At 34.4% G+C, this 12,877-nt stretch overlaps 1 long non-coding RNA gene across 1 annotated transcript; it reads left to right on the top strand.

Annotated features, from left to right (window-relative positions):
• Positions 1 to 1,312: 1,312 nt before the first annotated feature.
• LOC141376845 (uncharacterized) lies at positions 1,313 to 4,524 on the top strand. The gene is made up of 6 exons (XR_012388106.1): positions 1,313 to 1,342; positions 1,669 to 1,775; positions 2,734 to 2,860; positions 3,037 to 3,122; positions 3,422 to 3,464; positions 3,562 to 4,524. It is a non-coding gene; the product is annotated as an uncharacterized lncRNA (long non-coding RNA).
• The last annotated feature ends 8,353 nt before the right edge of the window (positions 4,525 to 12,877 follow it).

A 12,877-nucleotide genomic window follows, 5' to 3' on the forward strand; every position in this document is an offset into this window, starting at 1 on the left:
AAGCAGCGCTATAGCTTGAAAACAGTTATTGTCCCATGCCTAGTCCACAATCTGACATCCTATAGCTTCACGGTATAAGCTTGACAGGACAATTTAGAATGTCAAAAATTCAGTGTAACTTCTTCAACCTAGAGATTTTACGCTACATCCACCAAATATTTCCTGGTCTTGCAGGCTGGTCAATGAAACATGTAAAATTTAATCAAAGTGTTTAGACTTTAATTTGCTTTATTTGATTTTTTTCCTCTTTGCCTCTAGATTGGAAAAATGCTGCTGGACAGGCAATATGATTTGAAAAATCCCCCCCCCCCCCCCCCCCCATTATTTTTTTAAGCAAATCAGCTGCCATTTACTTGATAATTTCTCAATTAAAAACGAAAAAATTGTTGGGGGACTTTTGGGTCATTGATTAACACAACAGCATCATTTTCGAGTGCTAAAAAAGCAGACTTTTTAAAAATGTCTAAAAGTGTGCATTTTTAACAATGTTATCATCAAACAAACACAATTTAAAACTGCGATTATTTACACCCCTCACATCTTTTAAATTCATATTTTTAATAGAAAGCTATACAATATTATTTGTGCACATACATTAGATTAGTCAGTACTGAAGCCAAATCTGGAGCTTATCTAACAAAATTACTTACAATACGGGTCCAAAAACTAGTACACCCACATTTATATGTTATAGAAAAATCTTAAATACTAATTTTAAAAAGAGGAAAAAGAGAAGCAAAACAAAAATTAAAAATGTTGTTGAAATTTTGTAGTTTGTAATGTTTTGCAATATTTTGCTTGCATTTATTTGTATTTTCTTTCAATTTCTAAATATATTATTTTAATAAGTATATCTGTTTAAAAAATCTGTTTTGCTTAAATGCACCAAAATACATTGCCTATATTCACAGAGAAATTGATCAAAATATTTCTTATCAAAATGGGGTGTACTCAATTATGCTGAACACTGTATTACATCTTCAATCCATAAGAATGTGCACGTACTAGAGAACCAAAACAATGTAAGAACTTAGATACTGAGCAATTTATCTGAAAAGTAGATCTGCAAGAAAACCAGTTGTACATGTTCCTACACAGCAAATTCATCTGAGTTAAATTCTCGGTGTTGAAGCATTTCAGAGTAAAGTGTTGACGTTAAAGAGTTAGATTTTGATAAATGAATATAATAAGAGTTAGAATTGATTTTATTCAGTGCGAAATAAAGGAGTTAAGTTTTCAACACTTGGTGGTGTTATTTCCAACATCCGGGAATTCATGCAGCCCCAGTCACTGAAGAATTTTCCAGACGCCATTTTCCATCTGAGGTTTAGAACAGCAACTGGTGAGTCAAACTACCTAAATGTTGGTATTTTACTGACTTTCTTTAAGGAAATACAGTTGTAAACATATTGTTAAGTTAATAACTTTACAATGGAGTGACAATTTTAAACTTCTGCGGTTCATTCATGGTCGTTTGTGTATCTAGCTTAACGTTAACTGCATTACTATTGACTTCTTTTCAAGAATGTTTTTATATATGCTCACGCATACATAGTGCATAAAAACATCAAATGTACATGTTCAATACATTTCTTTTACGCTTAATGCCATTTTGTGCGTTGTTACCCATTTGTAAAATAAAATCGACACTTCTCCTTTAATTCGAAGCAAACTAGCGAGGGAATCCCCGGAGCAGCCTAGCCTACTCTGCCCGGATGCTAACGGCAACACAGGACGGTTTCCATTCGCTCTGGAGAGTTTCTAAAACATATCTGGTGAGTAAATGAACATATGCTTACTTGTAAAAGGCTTCCTGACTAAAACATATGATTGTTTGTTATTCGTGTACGTTAATTTGGTTATTTTAAACACCGCGGCCCTTTTAAACTGGTTCATTCGTGGCCGTCCATATACAGTTAGTTCATAGACTCGCGTGATAACGTACGCTTGAATTATATTAAGCGTTGACAACCATTAAAGTCGGAATGTTAACATTAATGTCTTTAAATGACCGCGTTTGCACTTTCTCAGACATTTAAGGTTACAGAAGTCTCCCGGAAGTTGCGGGACTAACGTTAACGTTATCCCGCAAATGCACAGAGACTCCCAGATGCCCAAGTAGATGCCCGCAAATGAATGATAATCTCCCGGAAATCGCGCGTCTCCCGCCCGGTCATTAAACACTTTGCACACTCCTCTCCACCGCATCCCTCCCAGTTCTTCAGGTACGTCGCGCGCAAGTCACCCCCACCGCTCTTTAGGTACGTCGCGCGCAACTCATCCCATTGCTCTTCAGGTTCTCATCTCTCCCGCTACCTCCCGCAAATCAACTCTGTATCCCCCGAAAATTACTTTTCCCAACTCGGGATGTCTGACGTTAGTAAGTTAGGCTATTTATGTAGTCAGGAACATCTTAGTCAAGCTTTTTCTCCCGCATGATATTGTGCTTAAAAGTATAGGCTAGCATGTACTGTACACAACATTTCCTTTTTATTAAAGACAATTTAGTGCGTTGTAAACAGCCACCTGTCTGTAAAATTAATCAACTGATTCATATTTGAGCAGCCTAATGATGATACAGGTTTGATTTGTAGATTTATTATCAATAATTAACATCTGAATCAAAAGATATCTGGAAAAGTGTGAGGCATACTTTGTGATGTTCATCTCTCTTTTTTATCTGAAGGTTATGCATATGTGTTAGATACAAATTTTTTGTTGTTTTTTTAACAGCCACAGTTCTCTATACAATAACACAAGACCCTGTGACGGTGGCTGATTAGAGACGGATGGTGTATTTCCAGAGTTGGTGAAATGACCAAGCACACCTTCTTGGTCATATGTGGTGATAATAATGAAGGTATGTTTGATAAAGTTCTGTATTTGTTTCACAATAAGCTGAGAGGGTATTAGAGCATTAGAGAATAACAAATGACATGAAGGTGATAAGTTTTGTATTGTGGGTGAACTGTTACTTAAATAATGTTTTGCTCTTTACTTTGCACTTTTCCTCTTCTGCTTATCCTAATATTTTAGATTATATTTGGACCTGAAACATCTGCTAGACTCCAGTAAAGGTGGTGTCAATACTGGACCTGAAAGGGCCTAACAAGTTAAATCTGGTAAAGAAACACACACACACACACACGCACGCACACGCTTACAGAAAACTGTTTATGAAGTTTATAAATATTTTTTACACTGTGGCCAATATTTTGGGGGAGTCAGCATCACTAAATGATATAAAAGATTTTAAGCTCCTCTAAAATTTGCTCCAAGTGTTGTGTTAAATTCAGGATTCTGGACAGACAGCTGCCTGTTTTTCCAGTTCTAGTCATAGTGGTTAACCTAATTGTTTTTGGAGATCCAACAGTGATGTATGTGTTTTTTCTACTTTTCCATATCCTGTCACCTCAACCAGCTGGGAGAGTCAAGTTGTGGATCATCATGAAGATTTTCAAAAGGTGAGTTTAGATTTCTTGAATGTTTTATTTACTTTAAATGTTCTTTTAAATATATCATAGAATTTGATTGCAATTTGTTTTTAAACATTTTTCTTAGCCATGCTGGAGTCTTGAAGAGTTCTTAGAAGAGCATCACCCTATATCCGTGCATCAGGAACCACCAGACGAGCGATCAGCAGCTACTACATCGTCATGGATAAAAAGGTCATCCTGTGGCTGGGAAGCACTTCATTCACAGGACATGCTTGATGAGATTTCCTAGCTCCAGTTTGTTTTCACACAAGTTTACAGCATTTATACCTTCATCTAAACTGCTGTGTTTGATATGGAGGACCAAGGAAACACCCGAAGTGAAAGATTTGCACGCCAAGTTGTTTAAAATGTAATTTCACAAGAAAACTATGAGTTTAGAAGAAAACTATGAGTGACGCTATATTGAACTTTCAAATTGCTCAGATAACACATCAAGTTTGGACCAAAGGACTGAAACAGCCTTTTTGAGCACTGGTCATACATATTTTGTTGATACTGTCTGTACTAATAAAACATTTAAAGCATATTTGACATTGTTGCATTTTAAAAACTGAATGAATTGTTGAAGTGGTGAATGTTTTCAAATAAAATGTTTTTTCTTTTGTAATTTACAGTCTATTTGACCTTTTTACCATATTTACACTCAAAAGAGTTGAATAAAATAACAATATATTACACCAGGCGGTGTTAAATATAGTTACATTTTTTAACTCTGCCCAGAGTTAAAATTAACCCTTACTTCGGTGTCAATGTGCCAACCCTTTTGAAAGTGTTGATTTAACTCTGCTTTGAGTGGACCCCATGAGACACTTTCAAAGTGTTGAAATTAACACCCATAGAGTTGTTTTGGTTCCCCATATTTTGCTGTGTATCACCAATCCTGAGTGAATAAATCCAGAATGGCAAGGCTGAGCCCGTGAGCATGTTTTTTTTTTTTTTTTGGTCAGCGCAAAACTCTGGGTAAATAATGAACAATTATATTAAATGATGGGATGTTTAAAATAATAAATATCTACATGTATTCATAACTGATGAATGTGATCAGTTCTTAGTTAGTATCAATTTAACAATTACATGAAATTGGAGTCAGACTCAACTCGGAGCTAGAATCAAATTGTACATAAACAATAAAATAAATAAAACTAATTGTTCACATGTGAGAAATAAAGCATTTAACCTTCACACACGGCTCTGGATTCCATCGTCGGGCTGATAAGTGGCACCTTACAACAACAATGGCAAACTATGTGAACGTGTGCAGTGCAGGAGCGTAATGTTTCTTCACAAAGTGACATCATCATATACTGACCTGGAATGCATTATACAGCATTTGCCAATACAGTGTGCAAAACTAGTCAAGACTTTTACCACTGGAAAAATTAACCTACGATTGGAGTTCAGAGGGGTTCTGGTGCATTTGATCCTCCCTCTATTTTTTTCTTGAGGGTACTCATGTCTTTCTAAATTTGGTTTATAATTTCCTTTCAGTTTTGTCTTTGCTTTCAAACATTTGTATGAATCTAACTTAAATATAATTAAAAATTATAAAAATCAATTATAATCAAATATACAAATACTATCAATAAGCATGTGCAAGTACTAGAGCAGGGGTTCTAAATCTTGTCATGATGAATATATAATTCAATATTTATATTCCTAAATAAGAAATCTATGGGAAATTTATTGGAAATGACCAAACAACCAATCTTGAAAGCAGACATTTACATGGATACAACACGATGAAAAAACGAAGTGGCAATTTGCACAGTTTGCCGTCAGTTTGGGAAGTCAGACACTTTTTAAAAAATAATTTAGAACTGCAATAAAATACCTGCACATTTTTCATACTGCTCTTTTTGCTTGCATAAAACTTTGAATTTTGCTAATTATACGTTTATTAGCATTTTAAAAATAGCTATTAACTTTTTTTTCAGGTGGGGCCAGTGGAAATTTTGGCAGTAAAAATCTCAACCACTGGACCGATCAGGCTAATAGAAAAAATCCTTATCGCTGAACCCTGTGTGTAGCTGCATTAACAGGTTTAAATATTTCTTAATTAAAAAAAAATAAAGGTTTATTTACCTAAAAAGCTTATATTTTATTTTATTTAACATATTTTTATTTGTTTTTTCTACTATGGAAGTCAGTGGTTGTAGGTCCTTCAAAATATTCAAAATATATTTGTGTTTAGCAGAGGAAAGAAACTCATAATGGTTTGAAACAAGTATATGTGAGAAAATGATGACAGAATATTCATTTCTGGTAGATATATACATTTAAGAGAATGCATTCCGTCTAAGCAGCTTTCAAGTCTTCCCTTGGACAGACTGACAACTTTTTCGTTTTTGTTTTGGATTAAAAATGTATTACTGTCTGGACTCCATGTCAATATGTGTAACAATATGTAAAACCAACAAATCATTCATAAAAAATAAGGGTTCTTTAAAAAATAAAGACATCAATGATTCTGTTAACCTTTAACATCTAACAGTTGAAATCAGAATTATTAAACCCCCTTTGGATCTTTTTTCTTTTTTAAATATTTCCCAAATGTTGTTTAACAAAGCAAGGAAATTTTTGTATGTCTGATGATATTTTTTTCTTCTGGAGAAAGTCTTATTTGTTTTATTTTGTCAAGAATAAAATAGATAAAAAATATAAATAAAAAATAAACATTAAGGACAAAATTATTAGCCCCTTTTAGCTATATATTTTTTCTATAGTCTTCAGAACAAATCATTGTTAAACAATAACTTGCCTAATTACCCTATCCGGCTTCGTTAACCTAATTAACCTAGTTGAGCCTTTAAATGTCACTTTAAGCTGTATAGAAGTGTCTTGAAAAATATCTGGTAAAATACTATGTACTGTCATCATGGCAAAGATAAAATAAATCAGCTATTGAGTTAATGAGTTAATAAAACTGTTATGTTTAGAAATGTGTTAAAAAAATTCTTCTCTCCGTTAAAACACAAATTGGGGAAAAACATAAACAGGAGGGCTAATAATTTAGGGGGTTTAATAAATCTGACTTCAACCGTATATAAATGGTAAAAAAGATTCTTTAAATAAATAATCCAAGAACAGTTCCTTGACAATTTCTTTCAGGAACCTATAATGGCTCTTTTACAGCATGACTGTGAAAACCTTTATTTTTAAGAAAGAACATTAATATCCAAAGCCACATTTTGCAAGTCTAATCAATGCATAACTGGTAAAATGTAATTTTCTAAATGTAATGTTCTTAATTCGGAGGCTCAGCCAATATTGATGTATGCAATTAATTGTAATTAACTCAATTAATTAACTGGCATATCATGTAACTAATTCAATTATAAGTTTTAATAGGCTGCCAGCCCTAGTTTTTTTAACTTTCGAGCAAGGTTTTATCAAGCCACATCAAAGGCTGCCTCGACGAACTTTCCTTTTCCAGTTGGATCTTGAAGCTGTGCTCTGAAGTGAAGTGGGCCATCCATCGGCAGCAGGAGAGGCCTTGCTTGCTTTGGAGAGGCAGATGTCTGGGAAAGCTTATCGGGGCCAGTTTGTGAGATACTGCAGTTGAGAGATGCTCGTACCCCATGGAGCATCAGCATGGCACTGCAGGGGGAGCTTCAAGCATGTATCTACACTGTACCAACATGTGTAAGTGGTTACAAAGATCAGCTACCACCAGATGAGCTTAGCATGGGCAATATCGATGCCAGAGGCAAAAGCTTATGTACACACTATCACACACACAGATCCCTCATCACAAGTGCTAACAGATTTTGTCTTCTTTTCTTCCCTCCAACCCTCAAACAAACAGTCACTTTAATTTGTCTAAGAAAACAGTATTGCGAGCGAGAGGTTGTTTGTGTATCAACACAGACAAGACCTTGCAACACACATCTAAAATGAACACACGCAAATAATACTAAAATATGGCTTCACGCTGTTGCGGGAAGTTGTTTCTGGGTAATATTAAAGGATTGGATCTACAAGAACTAAAAAATCTGCTATCATTTACTTACACTTATGTCATGCCAAAGACATTTGACTTTGTTTCCTCCATGGAAATCAAACTAAAGAAATCATGAGTCTTTTAGCAGGAGCGAAATGAACTTATACATTTATTCAGAGCCACCCCAAAGAGGTTTAAGGTCTGTTTAACCACCCCATGCACATCAGTGTTAAGGCTTCCTAATTACTTAATGGAGTGATGTCAAGCAGTGCCGAACTGAATTGAAAGTCCATTGAGTCGTGTTGGATCTGTTGCTCTGCGGAAGTTGATAAACTTTAAGCACCAATGTGGGCATCAGCCAATCTGATCACTTTATGCAAATACTGGTGCAGATCTTGTTTGAGCAACAGAAAAAGCGATATCAAAATGGAGAAAAACCACAGTTAGCCACAGTTGGCAATCACCCAATGCATTATGGTTAGGCCTGTCGCAATAATCAATATATTCACTAATCGAACAACACACGGACATGACCTCAATCATTTTTTGGTGATGCAATATGTATCGCACGCCCATGCATAAAAAACAATTCTAGCAACATTTTTACTGATTGTAACCATCTCCATCTCTATTGGAGGTGTCAGTATGGTTAAAAAACACAGTAGTATTTACTATAAATTACTATAGTATATTTTCATGTGGGTGCCTGACAGCTGAAAATAGATCTGGCAGTAGTCTCTATAACTTTTTACCTTGTTGTTTATTATTTAGAATATTCATTTTCATATTCTGATTCCAGTGCCTAATTTTTCAGTTGTTAAAATGACTATAATAAAATAAAACATTCTCAATAATAAAATATTTAGTGTTCTTTGGAAGAGTGTGCTTGCATTGTGATGGTATTATTTTGTCATTCTAGCATTATGTAATGAGTGACATAAAATGGTCTTAAAATGACAATAATATCATTTATCATAATATTTTGGTGCAATATATCGTACAACAAATATAGATATCATGACAGGCCTAATTATGGTCAGTCTTTATATACATTATATCCACTACTACTACTTCTGTTCCTTTTGTGTCGTGGTCCGAGCTCGATGTGATTGGCTGTTGTCACTATAAAGATCGCATTAGTTTGAAGCTTTAGACACGCTGCCCTGTAGCTGTAATTTTGTTAGTTTTACGTGTATATAATGGTAACGTGTGTATAGGCCAACAGAAATATGTAAACAGAAACATGCTTATAGATGGTGTCATATCATTCGATTTTCACTGTGATTTTTCTAAACTGAAAGGATGGCAATAAACTTGCTAAAGCAGTTTTTGTCATCAATCAGATACATTGATAATAACATGACAATCTATTTACGCTGAGGTTGAAATTAATTCCAGCCTTTTGATTTCATATTCAGTATTTCAAACCTAAAACATACAACTCTAAAAAGATGTATAATCGTTTTTTGGTTTTTTTTGTTAGAATGGAGCCTATATTTTCTCAAGAGCATATCATTCTAGGTCCGATTCTAAAGCGGGTCACACACCAGATGCGCCGCTCAGCGCCACAACACGACGTGCACATGACAGTTGGAAGTATCGCACACTATACGCACACATTCACATGTTGTTTAAAATAAAATTTTTCAGTTGATGCTCTGTGGTGCAGCAGAAATATAACAGTGTCCTGTGACAAAGCAGGGCACCACGGACAGCCGTTGACTTGCGGCGGCGGTGTGCAAACCCTGATAGAAATCTATGTTCAGAATTCTAAAATGCATTGTAATGTGTGGCACGGTGCATTGTTGAGTGGCGCATCCAGTGTGCAACCCCTTAAGCATTTTACATTTTGGCTTTTAAGCATTTTAAAAGCCAAACACCTTTTAAGTCGGTGGTCTCAAACTGCTGGCCCGCAGACTATTTGCGGCTTTTCTGGTTACTTTTGGTTTCGCACAGTGTGCGTTCAAAAGTAATGCACATGCAGATTATTTCTGGAGCTGATTTAAAATATATGCCCGTAAGTGCTCTATTTTAACTAAAGCTCTATTTTTAAAAATATTCAGGGGTCATTTGATTATAATTAGTTTTATATCACCTGTATTGTGTACAAACACATCTCCATAGCTTACACGTTATGGTTGTGCAAATATGATCATTTTGTTAATATTTGATTCAAATGTTCTCATTATATATATATATATATATATATATATATATATATATATATATATATATATATATATATATATATATATGTGTGTGTGTGTGTGTGTGTGTGTGTGTGTGTGTGTGTATATATATATATATATATATATATATATATATATATATATATATATATATATATATATATATATATATATATATATATGCATGCATTTATATATATATATATATATATATATATATATAAATATATATATATATATATATATATATATATATATATATATATATATATGCATTTATATATATATACACACACATATATATACACACACACACACACATATATGCCTCCTATTTGTTGTAGTTTAAAAAAAGAAAGATATTGAGAAGAATAATTGCCAGTAAAATGTTACCCAGTCTGCTTTCTGCTCTTCTTGGGCTATCTGTTAAACTTTTGGTTAGGCAACAATTGATTGGGACAGAATCATAATTATAATTATTATGCCTATTATTAAATTGTAGTATTTTCATAACAATTAAAACCACTCCTTCGATATGTACAATAAGAAACAAAAAGAAGGAGCTTTGACAGCATATCATCTGGGGAAGAACGTCTGAGTGCATCAATTACACCAGGTTTCCACTTTTTTGTTGTGCTCGAATGTTTAAACGGCCCTTCTATGAATTTGTCAGTCACTGATATGGCCTCCTGCCAATTTGAGTTTGAGACCGCTGCTCTATGTAGATACCTGAGAACAATTTCAACAAATTGTATCATTGCATTATATGGTACAGTTAAAAAACAAAGTAAAATAACTAAAAAAGTGACAATTGTGTTCTCTCTGAAACCGTGATTTACATGATGACATTTTTATTTTTGGTTGAACTATCCTTTGAATGTAATCCTAAAAATAAGCAGCCATATCTAACATAAAAAAATGATCACCTCCATGATGTCATACGCATTGTTTGTGGCTTCCTGTGGGGAGTGGATTTCCAGTCTACGTTTACGATAAATGTATTTTTAGTTCAGCTGATCAGGGAAGAGAGAGAGGAACGGAGCAGAGAGCCAAGGTGTGTTGATGGAGCTGCAATCCTGACCATCCCCTGGGCAGCACGCGGAGTTACAGTTACATGGACGAGGAGTGTGTGTGAGATCAAATATTCACTTGTGTAAAGTCCGCAGAGGCTGCAGCCTCCTCCCATTAATATCAGCTTCCGTCTGGATTTTGTCAGCCAAACCCAGTGGGAGGAAATCGTCTGTCATCAGGAGTGTACATGTGTGCGCTCACATATACAATCACACACACACACACACACACACACACACACACACACACACACACACACACACACACACACACACACACACACACACACACACACACACACACACACACACACACACACACACACACACACACACACACACACACACACACACACACATATGCAATGCAATGCAAGAAGAGGCACGCAGCGCACAATGTCTATTTCAGAATTAGGTGCTGTCTGAATTTAATATTCGCGATATCATTCAGCCGACAAGTGTAGGAGACCGTGAGAAAACTCATGGAGTGGTGTGAGAATCAAGCCTGGTTCTGTCCTGTCTATTTTGGGGAATCACAGATTAGCTAGCCTTGAAGTCACCATGAAAACAAGATACAAAATGCTATGTATTCATGGAACACTGCAGTGTTTGATATAATGATTTTTCCTTCTTTAAAGCTCATCTGTAACTATTGTTTGCAACCTTAATGAAAAACATGTTCTTCTCCCCATTAGTGAAATCTCTCTCTGATGATATTAGCACTAGCAGCTTCCAGCAATGTTTCACTTACTGGCGATTACAGCTAATTATTATTTTTATTTATTATAACATCAACGGACCAACCCAATAGATAAACAATAACAGGGTTTCTGCAGGATTCACAAAATCAAATTTAAAACTTTTTACAACCTATGAAGAATGAAATTTCAGACTTATATAGAGCTAGACGCTAAGTTTTTTTGATGGCCCAGCAGAAAAAATTAATTTTAAAATAATGTTACAAAACAAGCAGACCTTTTATACAAACATGTTTGTTTAACATAATTTCAAAAAAAACTCTTTGAAAACTAAATGTTCCACAACAGACTACAGTTTCATACTAATATTAGTTATGAGTAGTTTTGCTAAAAGTTTTATTAAGATGTTTTGTTGGTGATTGGATGTGTGTTAGATCGATTAGGTACCTTTACATTAACAAAAAAAATTAAGACCCATTTATAAGGATTTAAGACCTACAAGACAATATTTCAGTTAAATTAAGACATAAGGTCTCAAATTGTGTTTTTGAAATTTAAGACTTTTTGAGACCCCGCACACACCCTAAATAGGACAAAATAGGACAATAAGATAAAATTTCAAATCTTGTAATTTTGACCTTTTTTATGACAAATGGTCAGAATAACAAAGTTAGTTTTTTTTAATCTACAGAAATTTTGACTTCTTAACTCTTCTGAAAATCTGTTTCCTAAACATTTATATAAATAACCCTTAAAACACGGCAGCTTTTTCATTATGCAAAAAAAATACAACATTTTAATTTAGATTAATGATTTTCAGCAGTTTACAGAAAAAATTATTTGAGATGAACATGAATGGATTTGCTCTTCAGTGTTTGGACTTTCAGCAGTGAAATTTAAACCACACTGAACTGAACCAAACTGAACGTCAGCTCTGAAAACTGGACTAACACTGTTTCAAGTTTCCTAGAACTTCTAAGTGAAGCTGCTTTGACACAATCTACATTGTAAAAGCGCTATACAAATAAAGATGAATTGAAATGAATAAATAGACTTACGTTACTTTCCTTTCATAAAAACTCAAAAATATTTCAATAAAATAACCCCCAGTAACACTTCAGAATGTTTACCAATGAGTATTTCAAAAAGTGCCCTATAAAGGCTTAAAGGTCTCGTAAAATATAAAATGTAGATGTTAGTTTCAGTCTGTTAGCTTTAAGGATATCTATTAGCTAGTGTTTCAAAATACTGACAAAATTTGTCTTTAGAAAATATAAAACTAATATAAATATCCAAAGCTTAAAGTTAGTCACTTCCGCCTACATCGATTAAAGATTTTTTTTCTCGTCACCACATATTTCAGATCCTCGTCAAATCTTGACCAACATGCTCTTTAGTATGTTCCGCTTCCTTCAAGACACTTCTCATTTGCTTTTATTTTAATGTGCCCGATCTCAACCACTCTCACCAGCAGAGCTGTGAT

Source organism: Danio rerio, chromosome 12 (genome assembly GCF_049306965.1).
Source record: "Danio rerio strain Tuebingen ecotype United States chromosome 12, GRCz12tu, whole genome shotgun sequence".
NCBI lineage: Eukaryota > Metazoa > Chordata > Actinopteri > Cypriniformes > Danionidae > Danio > Danio rerio.